The sequence below is a fragment of the Ochlerotatus camptorhynchus genome, unplaced genomic scaffold (assembly GCF_037179485.1).
Source record: "Ochlerotatus camptorhynchus isolate MF236.1 unplaced genomic scaffold, CSIRO-AGI_Acam_v1.1 ptg000558l, whole genome shotgun sequence".
In the NCBI taxonomy this organism is placed as follows: domain Eukaryota; kingdom Metazoa; phylum Arthropoda; class Insecta; order Diptera; family Culicidae; genus Ochlerotatus; species Ochlerotatus camptorhynchus.
Window position 1 is genome coordinate 324525 of NW_027041041.1, and position 22068 is coordinate 346592.

General features: G+C 37.5%; 1 protein-coding gene across 1 annotated transcript in view; it reads right to left on the bottom strand.

Annotated features, from left to right (window-relative positions):
• Nucleotides 1-19124, bottom strand: part of Fbxl7 (F-box and leucine-rich repeat protein 7) — a 150563-nt gene extending 131439 nt beyond the window's left edge. The window contains exon 1 of the mRNA XM_065236627.1: nt 17748-19124. The gene's annotated coding sequence lies outside the window, so the exon portion shown is untranslated. The remainder of the gene's footprint in view (nt 1-17747) is intronic.
• Between the last annotated feature and the right edge of the window lie 2944 nt (nt 19125-22068).

The following is a 22068-nucleotide window of genomic DNA, read 5'->3' on the forward strand; positions in this document are numbered from 1 at the left end:
GTTGAGCAATAACCAGTCACATATTATTTAATTATACATAGATGTATGAAAGTGTTTTATTGCCTATCAATTAAAGCGTAATTATTCATACTGTGTGAAATTTGTTCATACGGCGACATTTTTTTTTCGTTATAACTTGCTACTCCTTAAAAATACCTCAATATAACATATTCTCCTAGATTGGAATTCTATAGCATAACATAAACCTAATGGTTGTATCTTAGCATTTCGTAGTCCAAATTGAGAGCGTTAAGTTATATTTAAGCTATATAACTAGCTTGCTGGTTTTATTCGGTACAGCGAATCAAAACAAAACAAAAACCATGACGACCTGTCAAAAAGTCAACATTCCAAGCGATCCTCCTATTTTCGCTTGTAATCAAGATGTAAGAAATGCTTATTGGATCCACTAAAAGCTTTTTCAATACAAGGTTTAAAGCCGTGATGTCAATACTGGCCATCTCCAAACGGATTTAGTGAAACTGTCGGCGTTGCTTTAAGAAGGGTTCGTGGATCTTTCGGAAGTGTATCGGAAAGCCGCTTGTTCAATATTTTTAAGAGCTCCTTCACCGCACTGTGCCTTATGTAGGGATCGTATAACTGTAGTTCCTCCAGGAGTTTCATATTGTCGATCGTCTCATCTTCATCGTGTTCAGAAGCACTGAAGGGGTTTTCATTTCATATATCTGAATAGATTTGTTTTTTATAATGACAAAAAATTTCAGAGTATTTTTTTGTTGTAGCAGTATATTTCTTATCTGTGAATCTTAGGCCTCTGATAAAGATGATAGTTGTAATGAAGCTTTAATGAAGGTCTAAGACTACTTCAAGTTTTATATCGGTCATAAAAAGTTTACCATAAAACATAATTGTATGTTTTGTTTTGGTTTTATTCTTCAGTTATAAGTAGTGATGCAGAACCACCTTACAGCTACCGTTAAAACTATGAAGTCTGAGTTTTAATTTAGTGGCCATAAAACAGTTTTATAGACGACTTGACGGCCTGATTTTATGACAAGCACACAAAACCGTAATACAACCACAGGCTGGAAGGGATGCTATGATAAAACAATGATAAAATAAGAATAAATCTTCCAAGCATTTAGATTGTTACTTGGGTATCGTCAAAAGTTTTGATACCATAAGTTTTTCGATATTGTAGATACCTTTTTGTGGAAATTTATTACGATATTCCAAGGCCCATGCAAATATGAAAGGGCTTGTTTGCCTTGGAGGGGGTAAACTAAATTCTGGTGTATATTCATTTTTTTGAACATTATGACTAATTGTTACGTTTCAACGGTGCCTAAACAGATAGCGTTAATGGGCTAGGGCACCAAGCATTGTGTGTCGATCTATGCTTACATATGTGGCGGGTGATTGACCAAAAACTGTTCATCTGGTGCATACAGCGCACTTTGTGGAGTGTAATATCTTAGCTGGTAAAGGAGCCTGGTGTACACCGTTCGAAAAATTCATGTAAATTTCTGCGAGACATAGCGCACATAAAATTAACGCTAGATTTGACATAAATTTACGCGATATTTCGTGTAAACTTAAGCGCAATATCGCATAAATTAGCAATATTGTATGCAAGCTTGAAAACGATTTCGCTGTTTATGCCAAGTATAGCTCAAAATTAAACGAAGGGAGACGCGATTGTTAAAATTCAGAATTTTTTTCTGTGTAGGAACGCTGATAACGCCCTGGGGGCAAATATTTGCTCTTGAGGTATCAGCATATGCATACAGCGGGAGCGACCTCTCTACATGCTGCGATCGTACATTGTAAGCACAGACAAACAGACATAACACATTGAGTATGTTTTACAGTGAAACATTGTCGCTAAAACACTACCGCCATCTGTTGAGTACACTGGCATGGGCAATGCGCTCAACAGATGGCACTAGTGTGTAAACGTCAAAAGTAAAGAAATCGGCTATGCGCACCATAGCGGTGCTACCAACAATCAATACGAAACTAACGATTTTAAATTGGCTCACCACTTTAGTAGCCTATTGGTCCCAAGCAAACGATTAACGTACCCTATTCTAGTTGAAATTCTATTACTACACTATGTTTGTTTTGATTCGCTATGAAAGTTTGACAGATAACATCAGGGGTGTGTGGATTCATGCAGAACATGCAGGGGTGAGTGAAATAGCTTGGGACTGCTTGGGACCGTTGTTCTGGTACTGAGTGAGACAAAAATAATAATGATTTTCTTCGGGACCCAGTGGTCTTAGAGTTACCTCTATGGTGCTACTACCAACTAATACAAATTTCAATTGACCGTTAAATGCGTGTTCGATAAACAACACGCGACTGTTATGTCTGTTTGTCTGTGTTATAAGTATGTGCCTACCTTCCCACAACCGACGGCATTGGCTTGATATTCATGGGATCGCTTCGCATGGAGCAGCAGCAGCAGTAGTGACTAGTGAGATGAAAGGAAAAAGCACAAGAATGAAAACAACCGGCGAGAGATGGAGTCATATAATAAAACTGGGCTGCATGTAACTTTTAATGCCTTGCTGGTCATCAGAATATTAGTGCATTCATCGGAGGGACTGCACCGTCTTACAGTATACGTGCTGACACAGAGAGCAAGAGATCTCTCTCTCGGAAGGGGTGGCTTTTTTGTTGCTTTCCTCAAGTTACAGCAGCTTTACGTGAAATTAATGATTTGCTTCGTATACAATGTTGCAATCTGGAGTGTGGTCCTGCGAAGGCCGGTGGTGGCCAATTGATTTCAATGGGAAGGAATGGAGGACGACGACGCGATGTTTTTTTTTATATGAGCGCAAGACTCGGAGACAGAAGCCTTCAGCCAGCAGTCTCAGAGTGTGGATTTAAAGCGGATATTTTACCCAACGGAACGTATCATATTAAGAATGTGTCGTGTTTATGACCGGCGGTGGTGTTGCGCTATGAATGTCGTAAATTTTGGATGGGAAAATAACTTGTTTATTGTTGCGTACAATGAATGTAAATTGCATTCTAAAAACTGCAATCGACGGTGTTATATGCATCCTGATTCGATCTCAAATGGCACAAAGTGAATCTTTGTTGTGCATTCGCTTTATGGTTATATTGTCGGGTTATAAAATGCAATTTACAACTATTTAAGCGCTATGAAGCTTACCTAAACCCTGTGATTGAAACTTCATTCTCTAGATGGGCGGTTGGAAGATGGCGCCATATTATTTATGTTTTGAAATTGTGTTAGTTTTGTAATAAGAGTGTATGTGTTATAATAGATGTTGTTCTAAGATGGAGAAACTTTATATGAAAACGTTACGTTAGGTTTTTGTATTAATTAGCACAATATACTGATAGGATAAGATTTTTAATGTAATTCAAAACAAAATGCTCTTGGTGTGCAACTTACTAAATGTAGCTGTTTTCGAGATATTTAGAAAATTATTTTCGACATAATTTGTTTTTTTTTTCTTCATGAAAATACTCCTTTTCCATAAGTTATTCGTGATTCTCCATCTATAAAGATAGGTTTTTCAAAATGTACATAAAATACCTTATAACTTATCACTTGACATAAAGAAGATTTGGCTTCATATACAATTCGTTTTGTTTCCTTCTCAGTGAGAAAGCTATCCAGTAGGATGGTTCATCATATCAATTTTACTCCACGTCGTTCAATTGGTTCTAAATCAGGTCCTGATCATTCTCCCAAGATTTGCAATCTCATACTGCACTGGCCCTTTGAAGTTTATATGGGAATTACTATGGGAAAAGTTTAGTTTTTTGTTCTCATCGTGCTACCCTTTTCCCATAATGGTTTACGGGTAAGCTGGTTATCCGTTGTTTTGTGAAATTTAATCAGCTATATTTTTGTTGAATACCATTTTTTAATGAACTTCAAAATAATTAGATATTCATTGATTTCAAAACCGAAAAGTTAGAGCAAAAGAATTATTTGTTGAGATTCACCCTAAGTAAATTTTGAAAAATATGCATAGAATGATATATTGATGAGATAGAATTTCGGTTGTTTCAGCAAAGTTGGTTAAAATTAAATTATCTATAACTATGTACAAGAAAGTATTCTTCTTAACTTTAAAAATAAAAAGTTTTACATTTTAATTTTGAAAAAAGAGGATCATCCTAGTAACTACCAACACGAAAAGGAAAATCTTTTCTTGTAGACAAACTCTTCTCAAGATATCAAACCTGTAGAGTGCATAGTTTTCGAGATATTGATTTTTGTCGCGAAATTTTACGTTTTCAACGGTAGAACAAAATCATTAAATTCACAGCAGTTTCGGCTCGAACCTCTCATCAACTCATTTAATAGTTTCTTCCAGTATCCGTAAAGATCGTTTGTCCTCTTCTGATAAAGGGTGGAAGGGGCAAAAAGTAGGCAACTAGTAGCTAGTGCATTTTTGTTTAGCGTATACTTAAAAAAACAACGTTGATTGTTGAAGCTGTTTGTTAACGGAATCTCTTGTCATTTTTGGTTTTGGGATTTTTTCATTCACTTTTTAAGATGGTTTCCAAACAAGTGAACCAGTATTTTAAAATTCTGCACGCGCATTCGTTGAATTTAAACCTATCTTTGTGAAGTCTCATTTTAAATAGCTTCCGGGTCAAGATTTTAACACTGCGACCAGAAGATAAATGGTTCAAGACAACTCAAGCAAAAAATAGTGGAAATATTCAGGAAAATATCGGTTATGTTTCCATTCTATCAAGTATCGTTACCCCGTAAAGCTATAACTGCTTACAAATTAGGTGACTTTCTAGCACCATTTCATTGCACAGCTAACTTTACTTTTTGTTGGATTTACTACGAGATCCCGTGGAAGTGTTTTCCTCCTCAACAACTCCCATTTTCGCTAGTGATTTTCATTGCGGTGGAGATCCCAAAACACACGTGGAAAACGTACAATAATCCTGAAGACTGAACTACTCCTCTGCAGCATTGAAATGGAGCACTCTCTAATGGAAAGAAAATGTGGGTTGTTTCACCGTGGTGGATTTTATAGGTTTATTTACGAGCTTGAGTCGCATTTCGTTTTTATTTTTTCGATTGACGATTATGGTTCAGAATCTAGATGGGAGTGTGTACTTTAAGGTTTTAATTTACTGAAAATTGTAAGCTTTCCTTTTTAACAAATAGTTTTGAATGCAGTCTTATTAACTTCCTCTGTCTTTGGAATAAGTGCCACACAGACTGATTAATGAGATTTAATTCTATTCATTAAAACTAGTATACTAATATCAAAATCAAAAGCATCACACACATTATTAAAAAGTCTGTAGCATTGATGGAGAGCATTGTTATAACCATAACCAGTGCGGTCCCCGGGAGTCCAGAGAAAGTAAGAATTCAGAAATGGCCACACTATGGGGATTCTGGTGGTCAATATTCAAAAATTGACCATCTCCGATTCCTGATTCGTGTTTGGCCATTGATAGTAGACTATTAAACAAAGAAAGTCCCAGAAAATCAGTCCTCTAAACTATATGCTTACCGAAATACAGGTAATAGAGTCGGACCGTTGTGGATCTTTGTAAAAATCAACAATAAATTCAATCTCCCTATTCTCTAGATTCAATCAACCTTATCTTATGTTTGGAGATGTTCATCAAAGCTTTTATTTATACGGATAAATAAAAAATAGCAGCACTATAATAACAAATAAATTAAAGTCTCTTTAATAAAGAAATCAAAAAAATCAAACATAATTTCGTATTTTGGCGTATTTTTTCAGTTTTACACTAACGATTAGTTTCAGCTGAGGAAATGAAGTTCAGCTGAATCAAACCCAATCTATGAATAAATATTTAAATTTCACGGGAAATTCAAGAATCCTGGGAAATCTCATTTCTTGGAAGATCATTCTCGAAAATAAAAACCCTACTCGAATCTCCCTGTACGACTTTGATGATCCTGTTCGCGTCATGTTGGTTAGGTTTAACGAAGTCTACACCGTCTTCGAGTTTAACACTACTGTGGACACATAAGCACAGACTGAACGAATGGCATTGATCATGCAACATGACACAATGGACGTTGTTTCCTTAGTTACTAAGAAGGTAAAATTCCATTGAATTTAAGTTATAACAAAGATGCTATGCGTTTTCTTCTTCTTTGTTTTCAGTTTTACTACTGACGACGAGGGCTGCTTTTAACAATGGTTGTCCTATCAACTTTACACTAGTTTTAAATGTTAAACGTAATATAATTTGGTCACCATGTTTATTGTGTGTACTGTTTACGAGTGTGTAATATATTGTTACAAAGTTAAATTGCTACACTTTCAAAAAGCTTTAACTTTTTCCCTTTGGGTTAACTTTAATGAAATCTTGGGTGAGATGGCCTCATCGTGTATTGCTGCGTAAGTTTCATTGTAAAATCTAGTCTAGTAGTTTTGAAAATGGAGTCGAAGGAACAGCGCGTGTACACTAGGGTGCTTCATTCTGAAAAAAGTGATGAATTTCTGATGGGCCACCCTCCAGTTCGATTCATAGCCCCAAAATATGAACCTGTGCAAAAATTGGTAAAGATTGATGAAGGTTTAGAGGTCGCGCCAATGATTTGAAATTTGTATGGGAATTACTATGGAAGAATTTAAAAAATCGCTTATATCGCTATAACTTTGCTTCTACTTGTCCAAATGTCGAAAAAATTTAGTATGTTATTGCTATGGCAATAAACAAAAAGCCTACAGTTGCTACGCTCAGTTTTGCAGCGTATCAAGAATTATAAAAATGTGAAAAAATGGCAAAATAGGGTAAATTGACAGATGAATATGTACAAGGCAACAACGCCAATTTCATCGCAACAACAACAGGCTTGTTGATCATTGTCATGACAACCACATATTTTTTTTTTCAACGTTTGGACAACTACAACCAAAGTTAGAGCAATGTAAACGAAAATCAATAATTTCCCATACTAATTCACCAAAATCTCCATACAAAATCCAAATCATTGGCGCGACCTCTAAACCTTCATCAATCTTTACCATTTTTTGCACAGGTTCATATTTTGGGGCTATGAATCGAACTGGAGGGTGGCCTATCAAAAATTCATCACTTTTTTCAAAATGAAACACCCTAGTGTACACTCACCTCAACAACCACATCTTTCGCACCGAGCCATCGAAAATATGTTAGGAATACAAAAATCTATTGTTTCTCGTGTCATAATCGATCGTGTCGTGTCGATCAGAAGCAAGTGAGTCCAAGAAAAAGTGTTCCGTACTGCGTTGAAGATCACAAGCAAGTGGTTGCTGCCTTCAAACGCAAACCCATCTTTTCCTTTCGGGATGTCGCGAAAAAATTGCACTTGACAAAAAGTATCATGCAGAAAGCCAAGAAACGAGCAGGACTACCATAGAGGTAACTCTAAGGCTAGTAGGTGCCGAAGAAACGTGCTCAATTTTTGGCTCAGCTCTGGTACTATCTTCAGTCCCCCAAGCTAATCGATGCACCCCTCGAGACATAGGAAAATCCACGAACCCCTAATTTTATCTGTCAAACTTTCATAGCGAATCGAAACAAACATAGTGTAGTACTAGAATTATGACTAGAATGAGGTACGTTAATCGATTTGCTTGGGACCAATAGGCTAGTCAAGTAGTGAGCCAATTTAAAATCGTTAGTTTCCACCGGTTGGGACTACGTTCGTTATGGGGTGTTTACAATTATGCTATTTCACTAGCGCTAATGAGCCAGTTGCTAGCAAAAAAGCTCACCGGCATAATGTAAACAGGGCATCAGCGTCTACCTGCTTGAGATTTCAGGAGCAACTGAAATTCGTGCTAGTTGGCTAGTACACTAGCGCAAGCAAATCCGCACAGATGTAAACACCCCATTAACGGGATCAGAAAACACCACACCGCAATGAACCACAGAATATGACAGCTAGAACGCGGGCACGTAAGCTGTACACACAAATGTTGAAAAAACCACAGGGCCCATGCATTAATTATGTCACGCTAAATCGAGGAGAAATTTACCCCCCCCCCTACCGTGTCGTTTTTCCTATACCTAATGCATTGCTTGTTACAAAATCTTAGACCCCCCCCCCCCTAGAGTGTGACATAATATATGCATCAACCCACACTGCTGTATCATGGACGATGAAACATACGTTAAAGTGGACATCAAACAAACTCCGGGAAACCACTTTGTGACTGCGAAAGACAAGTTTGAGGTTTGAGAGTCCCTCAGGAAACAGCATGTGTCGAAGTTCCCCAAGATATTTATGATTTGACAGGCGATTTGTTCGTTAGGAAAACGGAACAAGCCTTCCGTAACAACTACAAACGTAAGTCTAAATGAATGAGTGCCTGAAGAAGGACGTTCCCCCAAAAACACCAAAGTTGCGGCCAATCGAAAGATACTGGGGACGAACTCCGCAAGCATCCTAAAGGTGTCACTAGGGAGCATGAAAATTTCATGACAATCGGTTGAGACACTTATTTTTGGCGAGTAATTCTAAGTGATTCAATTTTAATGTGGACACCCTTTACTGTACTGCAATTTGAAAAGATATTTGGGGTTTTTACGCCAATCCAAACGGGTTTTCATTATAATTGAAATCATTTGATTAAGACAACATATGAATAAAAAAAAAATAAATAAATAAATAAATAATCATTGTTGTTCTTTGCTGAAGTTCGACATTACGGTGGTTTCAGAATTTAAATGTTGTAAATGAATATCTATGAAGAAACCTTAAGTCTTTTTCATGCACAAAAATTTAACAAAACTTAGTATGGCTCCTTTATAGATTTTTATTATATGATCGATTAAGAAATTACTTAAATGTGGGTATCTACCAATACATTTTTTTCTTGACTTGTGGAAAAAAAACATAATCTCCCATATCGTAGACATGTGAAATGTTTTATCCAAATCGGAAAGGGTTGCGAAACATTTGGGCATTTTCTTGAATATTTGACAGGTAAAGGCCCTATGAAAAGGTAAATACATTTAGAATTCATCTTTATTCAAAAAAAAAAAACTTTTTATAAAATCTTTAATAAAATGAAAGATAAAGTGAGGGCTGTGCATTGTAATAATATTTCAATCCTATTTTGATTGTAAATTAAATTGACAAGTACTGCTGCCTACCTGATACAATTTTGAAATCGAAAACTTCAATCCAAAGAAACATTTTTGGAATAAGATCATCTAATTTAGAGCACCATGCTAAGTGCCAGTTCTTGTCGAAAGGAGATTCGGGTTTGGGTTGTGTCAAAAATACTGCCATGACTGCGCTTAACGGAAAGCGGATCCTACTCGAGCAATGCTGGAGCATCGCACCTCGAAAGGTAGTTGGTGTTAATTTAGTTTCATACATTTCCAGCAAAGTTTTTCCTATTCCGATATCATTGGATTATAATCAGTGACACAGACCAATAATAAAAAATATAAATTTGTAACATTTTGCTTGGGTTGGCCTATAAATGTCTCAGCAAATGTCGAACAAACGAGATGCGCTATTATCATAATACCAATGTGCAACATTGTACGCTGTCTGCGTAACGAATCGTGTTCATCACGAATAAGCCCAACCATTTGGCCTATTATTCTGCCAATAACAATACACGACGATTCAGCCATTCACGCATAGTTGGGCCAGCTTCCAATTCACATTTATTACGGAGGAAAAAAAAAAAGTTCTTGAATAATCGAATCGCAATGCGCGTAGTTCACCTTGGCTTGGGCATTGGAGGTTATGTCCTGACTACGACCAACAGAGCAACCACAGAAACAGTTTTCTTACCCACTGCCGTATTTGATGATGGCACTCTTTCGCACCTTACCCAAGTTCACACATCCGACCGGGCGAGCCAGGGCTAAATCGTCGTCGTTGTTGTCGTCGTACACCTAGCACACGGTAATTCCAACTATACACTGGTGGAAATTAATTAAAGGACACTTTAAAAAGCATTACTCCTGACAATTTTAAGATTCGGAGGAATTTCAAATCATGTGTGTCTAGCCATGCTAAAATATTTATGAGCCTTCTGCCGCGGATACACTTGTATGACAACCCGCATAAACAATAACCATAAGAAGCGCCTAACCAATTCGGAATAACATCAAAACTATATGTGGTATGGTCGTACCATATATGATATCGTTTGTGTATGGTACCCATTTATTCGGGAAACTATGAACATGAGCATTATTTATATAATAAATTATGAACAAATCCATGGTCACACTTGTATAGTTTTTGTATAGTTATTGTATAGTGCTCATAATTATTATACAAATAATGCTCAAGTATATCCGCGTCATAAGAAAGAACCGAGTATATCACGTACGTATAAGAAATACACGGAAATATGATTTTCTTCTTCTGTAATAAAGATAAGTATGCCATACAAAATTGTAAGGGAAATTGGTAATTTTCAAAGCGTGATTTATCATATAAAAAATTATTGTGGCACCAAAATAATCAAAGAGTTTGCTTAAAAACACAGAAAAAAATTCTGAATTTTAACTATCGCGTAAAATCTCCCCTTATTTAATTTTGAGCTACAGTTGGCATAAACAACGAAATCGTTTACAAGCTTGCATACAACCCAACAAACATTGAATGTTGAATAAGAGCTTTTTCAGGCAAAAATAAGCTTCTTGAGCTAAAAAATGCCCTTTTCAGCTGTTAATCAACTCAAATTGTTTGTTGGGAATATTGCTAGTTTAAGCGATATTGCGCTTAAATTTACACGAAATATCGTGTAAATTTATGCCAAATCTAGCGTTAATTTTATGTGCGCTATACCTCGCAGAAATTTACATGAATTTTTCAAAAGGCGTAGTCATTAATCGGTTGATGTTCTCAAAATACACGAAAATCATTGGTTGATAATCAATGATCACCTAGGAGATACCTAGAACTAGCTACATGTGCATCCATGGCAACTACAATCAATTGTTATATAAATTCTATCAATTGGATTTCTACAAAACTTTGAAAAAACCAAGTGCAATGATTGTTTGAACTAACTCAATGGGTATTTTGGTGCCACAATAAATATTGGTCCTAAACCATGTTAGTAGGAGAAATAAAGGGAAATTTGATTTTCTCCTTCGGAAATAAAGATAAGGACGCCATAAAAAAATGTATCGGAATTTTCTTTTTCGCAGCAGCATACCAAAAATTATTGTGGAATTGAGAGTTAATCGGTAGTTGTTCTCAAAATTCTCAAAAATCATTTGTTGAATGAATAAACATTACAACGATTAAATTTGAAAGTTTTATAAGTTCTGACGATTGGATCTTCATATAACTTTGCAAAAATCATGTTCAATGATTATTTGAACTAACTTATTGGTGCCACAATATATTTTCACATGCTTATTATATTACATTGGGTGTTTCTTACGCTCATATTGCAACATAATAATGTGGCTTCTAAACAAACATGATTTAGAATTTCTTGGATGCTTACAATTGAGAGGCCATGCTTTTTTAAGTGTCCTTATATTAATTTCCACTAGTGTGCAGGAATCGGCACTGCATACCTATATCCTACCAAAGCCACGACCCGAGGCAGGGGCTGCATTATTGTGTACACAATCAGATTGCATTGAATTAATGAATCGTATAAAATACGAGAAAAAGCAACCGAACCGAAGAAGAATAGACTGTTGGTTGGGTTGTCTGGGCAATACGGGAAAGAGAAGTGCGAGAATTAAATTTATCTTCACACTTGCGCAGATTCGAGCCAGCCGTGCGTTGTCGTCTTTCAGCTTCAGCCCAAGTCCTTTTGCCCGGTCACCGTTGTGTGTAAAACCTCACTACGATCGTGTATTGTGTCAAAGAATTACAAAACTGAAATCACGTTGACATTGGGCGTTCGTTGTTGGGTGGATAGACGGGATGTACCCCGCCCCGGCGCATTCATTCGGACTACACCTCCTGTTCAGGTCTGATCAAGTATTGTTCCAATTAAAAATTGACAATATTCAGTTGAAACAAATGAGCTACGCCTGATGAATACGCAATCGGATGTAACCAAGACTGCATAGGAAAATGTAATCCAAAAATGGTTCGTGCTTTATTTTGTTGATATGCATAATGTTGATACTAAAGCAATAATTTCGTAAGGTGTTGTTTATTGTAATCAAATTATGAAAACTTATGTTTCCATTGTAACCTCAAAAAGCCTCGTTTCAGAGTGATTCCTACATTATAGGTCACAGTTTAAGCTACTCAGTTTCATGTTTAATGTGCTTAAATTTTATCATGTTACATGCCTGCTAAAAACGGATTATTCATGGATTTGGATAGCAACATTTTCTTATCCTTCATTTACATCGAGTATTTTAACACTGTTTGCAACCTCCAAAGCATTAAAACATGTTTAATCTCTAGCAATTTTATTGAAAATAAACCTTAATCTGATCTTTGACTATATGTTTAGTATTACTTCTGCGTGAAGTCAACGATTTACATAGTTGAAGATGCTAATTTCAAATAACAGACTAAAGTGGTAATTTTTATACGATAGATGAGGAGATGAAAGTATTGAATTGATAGTTCCGTTTAGAATACGGCAGTGTGAAAATTGCATATAGAGAGTAGAAAGCGAGCTAGGACAACTTTAGGAAGGTACAAATCGGTTTTATCATCTCTCTTTACCAAACTCCTTCTTTGGAAAGGGATGGTGAGGGGTATACCCCCCCCCCACCACCACTGGCAAAAAGAGATGATCACCTTCCTTCAGATATATATATTTTTTACAGGAACTGGTAATAGGGTAGAGAACTACATTATTCCCAAAAACAAAAGAAGCGCTCCGACCGAATCAATTTTTATCTTCATCCGATAGGCCAAAGTGAATTCATTGGCGTTTCAATTGCGTTTCAATGCGTTAGGCCGAGTTTAAAATCCATAGGCCGAGTTTGAGGTAAAGAAGCAGTGTTATACTTTTGACAATATCTCAACGATTGGTTTCCCGTTTTCAAATCTTACGGTACGTACGAAAAGGTAAATAAATTTGGAAGCCATCAGTAATAATAACATTCCGTTTGGTGCTAAACTGAACTAGATTAAGAAAGACTAAGTGCGGGATATGCTTAATAGGCCGGAAATGGGGTAGTTAACCCTACGTAATATGACCATCGGAATTTTTTTTCGTACTGCTCCAAGACCAGATGAACAATTTTCCAGATGATACCTCAGCAGTTGATCTAGTGATTCTGGGTGAAAAACCTTTGAACAAGTTTTGAAAAACACATAAACAAACGTTGTTGCAGTTGGTCATGTTATCCCATATTACCCTACCTTCTGCGTGCGTGGTAAAGCGGCTACTTATCGGGAAATGCAAAAACGAACACAATAATTTGCATGGCTTTTGTATCGTGGTGCTAAAATGCTCACCAGTAAAAAATAAGATTTTTTTTAAGAAAAAAAAATAATCATTTTGAGTATGATGTTTTTTGTTTGTTTTTCTGTGTACCGTGAAAAAATTCGAGAAAAAACAACTTTCTGATAATATTTTTCATGGATTGCTCAGATTATTTCTTTGTCATTTAACTTAAAATAAATTGCTTCTACGATATTTGGTCCTGGAAAATCAGGAAACTAATTCATAGAATCAAATAAATATGGTAAATAAGCAATACCTGCATGATTGATTTTAGCAATTGTTGTTTCTGGAAAAAAGTTAAGGCATTTTACTTTAAATGCAGAAAACCGGAGGAATCCCACACTATTAAGAATCATAAGTTAATGTCTAGAGAATTCTCATAATTTATATAATTTTTGACGTAGGACTACGTCTTTGATTTCTATATGGGGGTACACTTTGTGAAAACCGAAAATGGAACATGTAACAAATTAAGAAAGATTTTGAAAGTTAATAACTCAGCTGCCCCTGGTCCAATTTCAATAATGTTATCACCAATCGATCAGAAATATGGCTACGCATCGATAACAATGCTTCCGAATGTTGATTTTCAACAAGAAACTATTGAAAAACTGGTAAATGTCCAGCATTGTCCAAAAGCGTTGAATTAACTAATAAATCCACCAATTACCTACATGCATATGCTGCTTCCCCAGCACAGTCGTCAGAGAGTAGTAAGTAGACGAAACAAGTCGAAGTGGCATTCGCCTCCGATCCTCGGGCGCGTGCGAATAGGGAGGATGGAATTGCGTAATATTTTGCACACTCATCGCCATACTCAAAACCACACGCTCCCAACGACCACACCACTGTGTGGTGGTGTTCGGTCGTCGAAATTAGTAGCAGCAGTAGCAGTGCTTTCGGCGTGTGGCGTTAAAATTTGTTCTCCAGTAACAACGAAAGGCTGCCTGCAAGCAGCGAGTTGCAGAGCCCACATAAGCAACCATCAAAGGAGGAAGAAGCTGCACCGCTATGCTATGTATCGGAATCAGTAGCTCTTCGTGAGTCGCTGCGGGTCGGTCATCTATGCCAAGCGTGTCACCTTTGCTCTGAACAACATACAGCTCGACAGCCTCATCCGTGTTGAACACCTAGCTCAGAATTACTCAACCATCACTACAAAACGGTCCTTTTCAGGGCCACCAAAATTTGTTAAAGAGTATTATTTGGACATTGGTCAAGGTCATCAGTTCCCGCAAGCAGCTAGCTATCAAGGCGCAACCTGTTTATAGAAGGTGTGGAATTGTAGGCCTGAATATATTGGTGCAAATAGTTTTTCCTCGGCTTTCATTCCGCACGGTTCGTGTTTTTCGTTTAATCAATCACCCTTGTAGTGACGTCGAAAAGGTTGTTTCAATCGGCGCTTACATATGAAATTTAATGTGGATTATAGAATTTTTAGAACATTTTTTTATAGCAAGTGAGTGGAAGCAACCCTGGTATGAAGTGTTAAAAATCCATATAGAATTTGAGAGAAGTGGGAATAATTCGCTTTGGGTGTATATTCAGTCCCCAGAAAGCCAATAAAATCAAATTTGTGAGAAAATTAGCTCTCACAGCTCTCAGTTCAATCTCTCGAAGTCCCTCCTTTTTTACATATTCTGCACAAACGATACTTTCCGCCCCGCCCCATTCATATAATTCGGAAGGAAATCCTGTGAGGGGTGAATTGAATACACTTTAATACCAAAATGCACAAAACTTAAAAATTCATAAATAACAAAAAAATCCAAATGCACCTTTTAAAGTCGGGGTAGATGAATCGAAAATACTCAAGTTGACAGTTCCTTAGATTCTCTTCATCAACTTTCTTTTTGAAATAAATGCTACAAATTTGATATGCTTACAAATAAAATAACGGAAAGAGTTAAGATAATTGATGATTGATCAATTAAAAGAACTATATATTCACATTTGTTCCGTCCACTAGCGGTCCTACGTCAAGCTTCCGTTCGTGCCCCTAGGCACATACCCTTCTACTTTTTAAAGTTCGAAACATGAAATGATCTTAAATGAGACAGAATTTTGAAGTTTATCTAAGTTACATGCAGGCTTGCAATTGCTCATTACAGCTAAAATGCTATTTTTCGGTATTATGAAACAATGAGATACTATAATGATATAATTAAGATACTATAATTTTGTAAGATGCAAGAAGAGGTGGTAAAGTTTGTATATGACATATCAAATTTGTCAATTTTGCTTTCGGAAGGTCACAACTAGCGATTAGCTGTAACGATGAGCAACGCGATGAGCGAGCAATCAGTGATCATAAAATCGCTAGTTGTGACCTTCTGAAAGCAAAATTCACAAATTTTATATGTCATATACACACTTTACCACCTCTTCTTGCATCAAATAAAATAAAAATTATCATTATAGTGTCCCATTGTTTCATAATAATTATTATTATAGTATCCCATTGTTTCATAATACCGAAAAATAGCATTTTAGCTGTAATTGCAAGCCTGGTTACCTGTAGATTAATTAATTAATTTATCTTTATTAGGGAGGCTTTCAGCCTGGGGCTGGTTCGCCTCCACACCTGTAGATTATCCAAACACCACTTGGTCGTATTGAGCATTTTTTTTGTAAAGCAATAAGTTATGAGTTCCATGGAACAACATTTAGATTCTTGGATAATAATATCTATACCTCTCACGTTATAGTCACGAGTTCAAATATAATTAAAGTGACTGTAATAAAAATAAAAAAAAATACGAACAAAGATTTTTTTAAATGTTACATGCGATTTAATTTAATAAACACTAACAATACCATCTTTTTGGGGAACCATTACCCTTTCCGATGGTTGTGTTAGTTTGCGTGAGAGCGCTAAGAGTTTCGATAACATTGACGTTTGAATCGTTGTTTACAAAAGCAGATACGTCCCTTTGATAAAGTAATCGAGATTCAAATGATTTTCAGCCGTGTGGTGTAGTTTCAGGATTGTAGTCACATCATCATTAAGTTTCACTCATGGTTAATCTACTTTAAATCCCCTTCCAAATTCTCCAAGATCACTTGAATACTACTAAAAGAGGAAATTTTTCTATGGAGTTAATCCTGAGGTGAATCCAAGACAATTTTGGGATAAACCTTTTCTTAATTCTAAATAGCATACCACGAGATTTCCAGGAATACTCCATGTGAATTGTTAAGAATGAAATAGAGTGAAATTAACGCAAATATTCGCTTTCTCGAACAAAAAGATAAAGGTAGAGAAAATGTCAGGATTTTTCTGTAGGTGTGAAATTCCTAGTGTTTTGTACAAAATTGCGACTTTCATGGAAAAAAAGTCTAAGGATTACCGGACAGAATCAGAAGATTTTTGAGGGGTATCCTGAAAGTAAACATAATTCTGAAGAATTTTTTTAAATAATCTTAAGGAAATCCTTGAAAAATGTGCAGACTAAATTATTTCTTTGAAACGTTGACAATTATGAGATAATAGTAGCCAGGTGAGTATATACGCAGCTTAAGCAATAAATTTATAAAATTCTGAAGAAGGACAATAAAAACCTTTCAATTCTGCCTTTCAAGGAGAACTAATGATATATGAGGCACCCTCCCCTACAAAAAGAAGATTTTTGCTTCATGGTCTTGTTATCAACTTTACTTCTTCCCGTTTTAAAGTATATTTTGCTTGCTATCAAGTTGGATAAATTTGGTGCACTGGTGGTTGTAAATCCGATCTGATACTATTTTGTCACATCACTTAGAATACCGGAAATTTTGGACTCATGTATCTGGATTTAGTCGATTGATTTCAAGCATATTAAATAGTGTTCTCTGAAAATGTTGTACCATTAAATTGACGCGGTACAGACACTGTTTGATGCCTTTTAAAACAATTATCTCTCAGGCGAAACCAAGCGACGAACCCTGTTGCCGCGATGATTTCGGTACAGTGTTGTTGTTTTGAAGCATGTTCGTGTAATTCAGGATTTATTTTGAGATTTAAGAGATATTTTCAATCAACCTGGAAAGATATTGCTGCCAAATAGATGGTTCACTTTTGGGAATGATTGGCAGCTAGATTATATGCATACTCTGGCTGTTTTTCCATCTTTACTCACACACAAGTGAACCGTGAATGAAATCATTGCCAAAAACAACAATTTTAGCAATAAACCGTAACTTTCTGCTCATCCCGCCCGTGAATATTAACCATTCATCGCAACACGAAATCCTCCCGTGCCTGCATACCGGTTCAGTTACTGCGCGGAGCGGCATGGTTGCACAGAATGAAAAATTAACATCAAGTGGGATGTAACGAAAACCAGCGGGTGTAATGCGAAAGAGCTAAAGTTAAATAAATAACATAAATCATTCGATTCATACCTTGTTATGACCTTATTGTTATACATTTCTTACAAACACGTCGTCGTTGATCCATGTTTCGACTCCAGAGCGGTTCCAGTGGTAATATGCAAAAATTCTTCGGTCTCTCCGTCGCAGAAACGTCAGCGTGGCACACACATACGGAACGGGCGAGAAGAAGTTGGTTTCTCTACCACACCACACCACACCACAATCTCTGAGGTTCGCTGGACCCGTCAACTTGAATGATGTTGAATGGTTACAATAGCTGCTTACCAACACACGGGCACACATTCACGCGTCAAATCTTCGATTTCAATCGACACGGGCCTAGTGCCTTACTTGTAATTGTGTAGGCTGTATGTATGATTATTTGCCTTTACGCACAGGAACCAGATTTTACTTATTTTCATTTGAGAAAAATCGACTTTTGATTTATTGAACACAGAGCAATTAAAACATTGCACAACCTCACAAACACTGGCAACATTCAGCACAAAGTTCACTTTAATTCTTCGTACACATCCAACATCTTTAACAATTTCATTCCCATTTTCGCTTTCTGCCAGATGTCGGCCCCTCAATCCCACTCGTTTGCTAAATTAATGGAAAACTGCTTTTGGAGACACTTTTTTTCTTGCTTCGTGGTATGCCTTACAAAAGTACCCATTAAACAGCTGCAACTTTTTTTTGTGGTCAAACAAGTAAAATTTCATCCCATTTTAGTATCCATCCTCGGGCTTTAGTGGACCTTCTCTTGTAGTTGTTATAGATGGTCCTGTTTTTTTTCAGTTTCAACTTGTCACGAATTAGTCTATTCATGAAATATAATTTTAGCTTGGAAGCGATCACTTTTAGTAACTGTAGCTATGTGGCGAAAGGGGTTGCGTAAAGTATGCGGAGGAAAGAAAAAAACAAAAACATAAAATTCATACAAAAATTTTCAGTACAATGGCCTGCGGAATGACATGTCCTCACATACACTAGGACAAGTTTATTTTTCTTCACGCCGTGGCATAGTAGGTACTTGAAATGATTCTTATTAATCTTTCACTTTATGCTGCTTCAAACTGGTACCCACTGTTGTGACTATTTCACTCCCTTAGTCGATCGTGGCCAACATGCGCGAAAGAGATGACCGCAGTGCAGGAAAACAGTAATAAGAATAACAACTCACATCACCAACACAACTCCACTACCAAGCAGCTCCAGAAAGCTGTTTAAGATCAACATCAGCAATAACAACAACGGTAGGGAAAAAATGTAGTGCCCGAAGCACCACACGCCAATAACGCGAAACTTCCTTCTTGGGGTCTTGAACGCGCAGAGTCCGGCGACGGCGAAGACGACGACGACGAAAACCGTGATCGCGCAGATCAACTTCTTACGCTAAACTGAGAAAGCGAGCGAACAAACTGGAAACTTTGGGCCCCTGCTCGATCGGAGCCTTGATCCATCACCATCCATGGAGCAAAATATGGTGGTGAGCTTTTACGACCAGCCTGCAATATTCTCTCGCTCTCTTGCCGCTGAATTTTTCTATGGCTGTTTATGTTTATATGTTGAATGTTGAGCATGATATCAGTTGTGCTCTCTTTCTCCGTTCTATCTTATTGCCATCGGTGTTGTTCACTCAAGTGGCGGTTTCCGAGTGTGATGAAATGCTAGGAGTTTTGTTTTCGGGTTGCTTTTTTTTTTTTTTTTTTTGTTAATTACTTTATTTGTACAGGCTCATTCGAATAAACTTTACAGAGCCAAGTTATCATTTTCTTTATACATTATAAATGTCTTAAATCTAAAATTAAAGGATTGGAACCGATTACTCGCGGTCTTCTCGAGGTTAGTGGATGACAATTGTTTGGATCGGGAGAGGGAAAAGGAGATTTGGAATATGATTTATGATTCAAAAATTTCACTATTTCTAAAACAAATACTTAATCCTATCGACGTGATATCAACTCTGTAATTATACAATTATTACAGAAACAAATCTACAAAAAAAAAAAAAATACACACACACATACAAAACACAAACTAAACACAAGGTTAATCAAATTTACAATCTATGGTTAATATTCTTCAAGAAAACATATATGAGTTGCATAAACTCCAGATCGCGTCTAGCCAAAATATCCCGAACTGGAACATTAGGTTGTCTACCTCGAGCCCGAAGGGAATCATACAACTCGGATCTGACTCCACGGTGCTCAGCACATGACCAAATAATGTGATCTGCGTCCTGGTAACCTTGTCCACATTCACAGAGATTACTGTCGCCCAGCTCAACACGGAACAAGTGAGCGTTTAACGAGTAGTGATTGGACATGTGGCGAGACATCATACGAATGAAGTCTCGACCCACATCCAACCCCTTGAACCAAGGACACTTCGACACCTTAGGGATGATTGAATATAAGCATCGTCCCAAACTCCCTTCACTCCATTTATTTTGCCAGCTGGCGAGGGACTGTTGACGATAAATGAAGAAAAATTCGTCGTAGGCGATTTGTCGATCGTAAATATCGCCTTCCATAGCGCCCACCTTTGCAAGCGAGTCCGCCTTCTCATTGCCCGGAATCGAGCAATGAGATGGGACCCATGCAAAGGTGATGACAAAAGATCTTAAAGATAAAGCACTTAGAAGCTCTCGTATTTTCATGAGAAAATACGAGGAGTGCTTTACCGGCCTCATGAAGCGAATAGCCTCGACAGAACTGAGACTATCCGTAAAAATAAAATAATGATCTGGTGCAAGTGAGGCAATCGTTTCTAGCGTACAATGTATTGCCGCCAGCTCAGCAACATATACGGAACAAGGAGCTTGAAGCATTCGAGAGGCGCTATGAAATTCGTTATATGAACCAAAACCAGCGGACGCCTCTATTAGTGATCCATCTGTGAAGAACGATCTTGCGGAATCAACTTGGCCAAACTTTGCAGCGAAAATTGACGGAGCAATCATGGAACGATGATGCTCTGGGATTCCGCGAATCTCTTGCGTCATTGATAAATCAAAATGAACAGAACTGTCGAAGTCGGAGAAGCAAACACGATAGGGATTATGCTGCGAAGGGCTGACATCCTGTGTTATGTACACGTAGTACAATGACATAAAACGAGTTTGAGGGTTTAGCTCAAGAAGCTTCTCAAAGTTTGCAATCACCAGTGGGTTCATAATTTCACAACGGGTGAGGAGCCTGAGGGATAATTCCGAAAACCGATCAGAGAGTGGCAACATGCCCGCTAACACTTCGAGACTCATCGTATGAGTCGAGTGCATGCATCCTAACGCGATACGAAGACAGCGATACTGGATCAGTTCCAGTTTGATGATGTGCGTTTTAGCCGCCGACTGGAAGCAAAAACTACCGTACTCTAAAACCGATAAAATCGTTGTCCGGTACAACGTTAGAAGATCTTGCGGATGGGCTCCCCACCACGTTCCGGTAATTGTTCGGAGAAAATTGATCCTTTGTTGGCATTTCCGCTTCAGATACTCAATGTGGGATCTCCAGGTGCATTTTGAATCGAACCAGACCCCAAGATATTTGAAGGACATAGAATGAGTGATCGGTTTACCCAAAAGTTGAAGCTTTGGTTGTGCTGGGCTATGCTTCCTAGAAAAAACGACCAACTCAGTTTTCTCCGTGGAGAATTCGATACCTAGCTGGATAGCCCAAGTAGACAAATTGTCTAAGGTATCCTGTAAGGGTCCTTGCAGGTCGGCCTCTCTGGGTCCTGTCATAGACACTACTCCGTCATCTGCAAGTTGTCTCAACGTGCAGTTGTCCCTTAGACAATTGTCAATTTCTCTGACGTAGAAATCATACAAAAGGGGGCTTAAACATGAGCCCTGGGGGAGACCCATGTAACTAAATCGAGAAGCTGTAGAGTTTCCATGAGAAAAGCTCATATGTTTCTCTGACAGCAAATTGTACAAAAAGTTATTAATTAATGGAGAAAGGCCACAAGCGTGGAGTTTGTCTGAAAGGACTTCAACCGATACTGAATCAAAAGCCCCCTTAATATCCAAGAAGACAGAAGCCATTTGCTCTTTATTAGCAAAAGCCAACTGAATTTCAGTGGAAAGCAACGCGAGACAGTCGTTCGTTCCCTTGCCCCTACGGAAACCAAATTGAGTATCTGAGAGTAGGTGGTTCAACTCAACCCATTTGTCCAGGCGAAAAAGGATCATTTTCTCCAACAATTTTCGAATACACGATAGCATCGCAATGGGACGATACGAGTTGTGATCTGACGCGGGTTTTCCAGGCTTTTTAATGGCTATAACTCTCACCCGCCTCCAATCATCCGGAACAATATTAAGCTCCAGGAACTGACC